This window comes from Acomys minous, assembly GCF_964271855.1.
Source record: "Acomys minous genome assembly, chromosome: 8".
NCBI classification, from domain to species: Eukaryota; Metazoa; Chordata; class Mammalia; order Rodentia; family Muridae; genus Acomys; species Acomys minous.
This window is the reverse complement of record NC_140489.1, coordinates 63,695,116-63,701,931: the sequence shown is the minus strand read 5'-3', so window position 1 is coordinate 63,701,931 and position 6,816 is coordinate 63,695,116. Positions and strand designations below refer to the sequence as shown.

At 41.1% G+C, this 6,816-nt stretch overlaps 1 long non-coding RNA gene across 1 annotated transcript; it reads left to right on the top strand.

Annotated features, from left to right (window-relative positions):
* Positions 1–501: 501 nt before the first annotated feature.
* Positions 502–6,816, top strand: LOC311602902. Its single transcript, XR_014780892.1, has 4 exons — positions 502–602; positions 4,223–4,412; positions 5,081–5,236; positions 6,710–6,816. It is a non-coding gene; the product is annotated as an uncharacterized lncRNA (long non-coding RNA).

The window sequence follows — 6,816 nt, the reverse complement described above, 5'->3', positions numbered from 1 at the left end:
TATGTAGTCTTTATCCACACTCATACTCATTTACATGCATATATATATACATGTATACATACACATGCATATATACACACATATGCATTATACATCATGTTTGAATAGGAATGGCTCCCATAGGCTCTTATATTTGAATATTTGGTCATTAAGGAGTGGCACTCTTTGATAGGAATTAGGAAGTGTGGAATTATTGGAGTAGGTGTGGCCTTTTTGAAAGAAATTTCACTAGAGTGGGCTTTGAGGTTTCAAACGCTCAAGCCAGGCCCAGTATCTCTCTCTTCCTGCTGCCTACCATTCAGGGCATAGAACTCTCGGCTACCTCTCAACCACCACGTGCCTGCATGCCATCTTGCTCTTCACTAAGATGATAACAGACTAAACCTCTGAATGAAGCCAGCCCCAACTAAATGTTTTCCTTTATATGTGTCGTTGTGGTCATGGGGTCTCTTAACAGTAATAGAACACTGACTAGGATACATCATAATCTAAGATTTACATATGAGATATAACATTTGATTTTATTTTTCTGAGTTGGGGTTATCTTAATATCACGCTCTCTATATCCACTCATTTGTTATAAATTTCATTTTTCTTTACAGGTGAGTAAAATTCCACAGCGTATATATGCCACACTTTCATTATCTGTTCGTCTGTTGATGGGCATCTAGGCTGCTCCTGTGTCCATGTTATTGTCATTGAACAGCAATAAATATGGATGTGCAAGTATTCTGTGGTAGAATATGGAGTGATTTGAATAATGCACAGGAACAGTATGTCTGGGTAATATAATTGTTCTATTTTTAATTTTAAAAATCAGGTGGCTTTGGTGGTATACACAAAATCCCAGCTTGGAAGGCGGAGACAGGCAGATCTCTGAGTTTGAGGCCAGCCTGGTCTATAGAACAAGTTCCAGAACAGCAGGACAACACAGGGAAACATTGTCTCAAGAAAAGGAAAGAAAACCCTCCATACTAATTTCCGTAGTGTCTTTACTAGTGTGCACTCCTACCAGCAAAGGCAGGCTGCACCTCAGCAGTCCACAAGCACCTTTTAATGATCAGGAGATGAGACAAACATTGGGTCAGTTTTAATTTTTGAACCATATAACCATTATGTAGCCAAGAATTAAATCTAAGGAACTTAGAGTTAACCAAAGCTTTGTTTACAATATCCTCCCAGCATTTTTAGAGCACCACTGAAGGACCCACTAAGGAAAAGCGCTTTTTTTTTTAAGGCATGATCATTTATTTGTTACTCTTAAAGACTTATTTTTGACTGGACTCAGACTTAGCAGTAGAAGCTCTCAGCAAGGACAGCCTACGTCTCTTGGCAATCTGTTCCTGGAGCTTTTCTTTGGCTTCCTTCATTTTCTTAGCCAAAAGTTTAGCGTATTCTGCAACCTCCTCTTTATTTTTCTTAGTATGCTGTTTCTTCAGAGCTACGCAAGGAAAAGCTCTTAAGGCTGAGCCAGAGAAGGAAATCTGCCTCTAGGTGGAGACATGCCATTGTCTCCTCCTTTAGAGTGAAAGCAGTTGGGCAGGTCAGTAACCTTAAGGTTGGGTCACTTTAAGCCACTAAGAAGATAGGAATAATTATCCCTTAAGGAGACTGAGAACTTTCCCTTCTCAGACCTGTTGTTGCCTAGGGGAAGTCCCTACAAGCAGCCATGAGGTTCTGTTGGATCTGCCCATCTTCCTGAGTTTTCACTGAGAAAAGGCTTTTTCCCCATTTCTTGTTTGTTTGTTTTTGTTTTGTTTTTCTTTTTCTTTTCTGTCTCTTTTTTTCCTACACTGGCCAGCCCCTAAACATGGTTTTGCTGGTGCTCTGGGCTTCCTTACTCTCTCTCACTCTCTCTAAGGCTCCCCCCCCTGCCATGTGCAACCATATGGCTTACTTCCATTTCAGCTTACCTCAAATAAAATGACTTTCCCCCCCCCCTTTTCTTCTTTCTCCTCCTCTAGGAGGCTGCCAAGATTTACAATTTACTTCCTCAGAAAGTTGTCTTGGGTTTGTTTGGTTTTTTGTTTGTTTTAACTCTAATGAAATTGTTCTCAGACTTTTGTCTTCAGTCCATTCTTAAGTTCTTTATTAATGAGATTAAGAATCCCAAAAAGGGGACGTCAATTTCCCTGGTGACTGTGAAGGGACTTCTCAAACTTCCTGGGGACAGAATCACCGGTAACACCCATCTCTTCCTGACCCATCTCTAAGCTACTGAAAGTATTGGTTTATTGATGGCCATGGAATCTGCATGAAAATGTCCCCCTGATGATATAGAAACACATAGTTAAGTCACTGTAGATTAATGTACAAACCTGTACCAAACAAAAACATTTAAAGTGAACTAACGACACCGATTAGATGACATAGCTTTTACAAAGAGTATGTGGAATAGGGGTGAAGGACTCAGGTAATTGTACAAATGCCATTGTTTCTGTCTTTCAGAGTTTTGTAAACAAATTCCTAGAAAATTCCCTCAGGCAGTCAGGGACAGCCAGGACACCTGGCTTGAGGAACATAAGGTTGGTTAGCTACCAGTTTGAAGACCCCCTAACTCCTGACCAGTCTCGTAGCCACACCTACGAGTTTCGCCAATTTGAACCAGTTTGGAGAACCCCTAGCCCCAGACCACAGCCCTAACCAATCCCAGATGCACTCCTACCCTTGCTCCTGATCTATGCTAATAGAAGTAAAAATTATCTAACCCATGTTGGAACATTCCTTGATTACCTATATAAAAAGCCTAAATGCTCAAGTCAGGGTCTTTTGCCATCTTGCTTTGCATAGGCCAGGACGCCAGTATACTGGATCTCTGCAGGATAAAGGCTCTTTGCTTTTGCATAGGACTTCAGACTCCTGGTGGTTTTTGGGGTCCTCGAGATCTGGGCATAAGAGAGATCAGGGACAACAGCAGCGAAACATAAAAGGAAGAAGCAGTCAAACAGAAGGTTTCTGAGCACTTTCCAAGACAGGAGGAACAACACTCACAGATGGTTCTACTGATAGACCCATGCAAAGATGGTTCAAGCTACAGCCACTAAACATCATAGAACTTAATTTTTGTTTGCTTGATAACTGGCCTATCAAGCAAATTTGCAATGGCAAAATAGGTCCTCACTAATTCTGCCTATAACAAAAGACTTGTAACTTTTAAAGACAAAAAGAAAGATCTGCGTTACATCCCATACAAAGGGCTGTATATGACACGTAATTGAGTTCATTCAAATTATACCACATTACTCTACTCATCTTTTGGCATTTACTCCAGTTCTAGAAAACCCCTTCTTAGAGTTTTATTACCAATCATGTTTGTTTGTTTTTTCTTTTCCAAATAGTGAATAGAAATGCTTCTGCTAGAGACTTGATACCCTATGAGCATATACAGGGGGAGGTAATCCCCCTCAGGAACAGTTATAGGGGAGGGGAATAAGGGGAAAATGGGAGGGAGGGAAGAATGGGAGGATACAAGGAATGGGATAACCATTGAGATGTAACAAGAATAAATTAATTTTTAAAGATTAAAATTTTTTTAAAAAAGAAATGCTTCTGCTTCTATTAAAAAATAAATAAAAGCCTATGAAATTACCAGAGGTATTAGAACAGTAACCTTGAAATTTGCTTTATTTTTTTTAATTGTATCACCATGAGAAAAGAACAACAGGTGGTATTTTAGAGGTGCTCCTCTCATGGGCTACTTTAAGCCGTAACACTGGTGGGATTTTATTCTGTGGCCTTCATCCCATGCTCTGCCCTTAGCTGCTGTATTTGCTTTCAAGTGTTCAGTTTTTATTGCTGACTTCCCAGAACAGCTTGTAGAATTTTGCCACCCATGTGGTTACTTGCACGTTCAACCCTGAACTTAAAGCTTGGAGTTAGACTGCCTTACTCTTTGGATCAATGAAATGGCACTCATTAATGATCTCTTGATGCACTACATCAAATATTTAGAGGTTTTTAAATGGGTCTGTTTTATCTACAGGTAGGTGAAGATAAAAATGATCGTTTCTTGGGTTGGGGGTTTGGTTATTTTTTCTTGATGATCAAATCTGGGAGGCTAAAGAAAGGGGGGACAGTTTTCAGTACACCTGAACTGTGCTTTTCCGTCTAAATGTCTGCAAAAGAAAGCCATGCTGCCAGAAGGAATCTGGCAACAAAGCTCTTCTCATTTTTTGTCTTCGGGTTGCTCACTAGTTTCACCTATTGTTGCTGCCATTTTCAGCAAGAATTCAAGAGAGACAGAAAGGAATGTAAATTCAAACAGAATGACCAGACTATAACACAAAGATAATGTACTCCGTTGCCACACAACAGCAAACTGCAAGGCTGGATGCTGCTGGCCGTAAAGAAAAGGGAACCGTGGCCTGTATTTCCACACTTTTGAAGTGTCCTTTGAAAAGCCTGCAATCCAGGTAACCCATTTACTGTCAGTGTGAGTCTACATTCAAATGAAAGCCAGGCTCGCACTGTAAAGGAGTAATTAGAGCGCAGGGAAAGGAAGAGAGGGTGTAGGAGAATCATCAAGAGCCAATCAGAAAGCTGGCTAAGATCTCCATTGCCCCCACCCCCTCCCCGGCTTTCCCGCTATGAGCACCGCCCACTTCCTCTTCCCAGCCAGGGCCTGAGGAGTTGAAGCAACTGGCTGCTTAGGGAATTCAGAACAGCCTTCTGCTTTTCCCAGGGGAAAAGAACCAAAGTTAAGTGAAAGGCCCCAGTCCTTAAGATGATACTTCAGCCAAGATTTTAAATCTGATCAAATATACCTAACGAAGAAAATTACTTCTTACACTTATTTTCTTATTATAATAAAGGTGTTTTGAGAATATTATTTATGAAATATCTCTCCCTTTTTTTTTCCTGTCCTAACCCAGCAAGCAAAACATGTTCCATTTATTTTTAAATGAAGTGAAAATTAGCCAGGTGTGTTAGATAAGCTTTCTATACACAGGTCTAAATATTGACAAAGGGAGATGTGTCACTGGAAAAATCATCAGCCTAGCAATTATCACGTTAGCATGGTAAGTGGAAAAAGATGCAAAACTTCCAAATGTGTCGATACAGATTATTTCATTTCCACTAGCTCTCGCCATCCTGTGAACGTCAGCTCTTTAAGGCACACTGAGCAAGCGATGCAGCTGGAGACTTTCTCTTTGTGCATGGGAAAAGATCACAAGGCCGTGGGGGAAGTCCTGCCTGCTTCTACCTACTGCTCCACAGCACGGAAGAGATGGAGAAGGTGCGCGAACGGAGGCAAAGGTGCTTTTCTCAGTTGCTTTCCTATGAAGTGGATTTGGTCTCCTCTTTCTTGGGGTCATATGACTGATACCCATGGATCTTGTCACTGCCAACGCCCCCATCATTTCAGAATACAGCAGGGTAGCCTACCCGATCACATCAGATCATTGTGCATGTGGTTCTGTGAGAACACATTACTTAATGATTTTTTTTTTCACACTTTAGATTTTGATGAGCTGCACTTGAAGGTAAGAGAAAAGGCTATAAATTGTTTGATGTTAATCAAATCTAAGAAAGAATTTTAGAATTTTTTTAAACTGCTTTTTTAAAAATACATTTATTTTATTACACATGTATAAAACAAACTACATATAGCAGGGAGAACCATGTGACAATCATGAGAATAATGAGTTCTATACATGTTACATTCATAGTGACTTGGCCATCTGCATTCGTCCTGTTTGAAGTAAATGTCTTTCCTCTCTTGTGGGGTCTAAATTTCCGAATGAAATTAAATATCTATCCTATCTCAACTCTAATAGCTTAACTTCTTTATCTTGATCTAAAATGATTTTGTCCCCTAACCACCTAAACTTGGTTGTAAAACTATAATATCTTGTCTTCAATGCCCCTCAGAGACTTGAGAAGGAATAAAACTTAAATTCCTAAGTGAATCAGTAGTGTGGGTTAGCAGCTTCCAAAACGTACAAATGTATTTAAGCGAGATAATCCAGACCCAAAAGGACACACATGGTATATACTCGCTCATATGTGGATTTTAACCCAACACAGACATCCTAGGAGAGACTCCACCCATCAGGTATGGGGACAGTTACAGAGACTTAAAGCTGGACGCTGGACAGAGTCTTGAGTGTGTAGGGTGGCCCAGTCAGACCACAGGGGAAGAGGTCATATGTAGTACAGGGGATACCAGATAAACTAAGGTCAGATGGTAGGGGAGGAGGACTCCTCTATCTAAGGACTAGGGGAGGGAGGGAAAGGGGATGAGGGAGGGGATGGGATAGGGGTTGATGAGGGAGGGGGTGGGATCAGGAGGGGATGAGAGAGGGGGCTACAATTGAGATGTAAAGAACTCAAGCTACAGAACAAGCAGGTGATTTATATTCCTAATCCCACTACATGGGAATAGTTCTAAGACTGGCAAGGATATGAATGTAAAGGCATAGAGAGGCCTCATGTTGACCACAAATTCTCTGTGACTTAGTATTAGAGGCCACTACTAGGAAGGCATGAAGGAAGATTTGTTAAAACTGCCTTTTTATTACTAGGTAACTGAGTGACAAACTAGGCCAGTGCTGCTCCTGTGTCATGTAGCTTCTGATGGGGTTCAAGGAACAGTACCCATACTATTGAACCTCAGCATCTACAGAAAGAGAAGACACAAAGGGGCTTGGCCTTACCCGACCCTTCTGCCCTACGGTAGGGGTGATGGGTAAAATTTACATCTTTACAGGATATAAAACCACCCAGAAGGTAACCCTCTGAGTAGGCCAATGAGGAAGTTCCACAGCACTGCCACCGAGCCTTCCCTGCCACAATGGTCCCATCCCTCCACAAGGC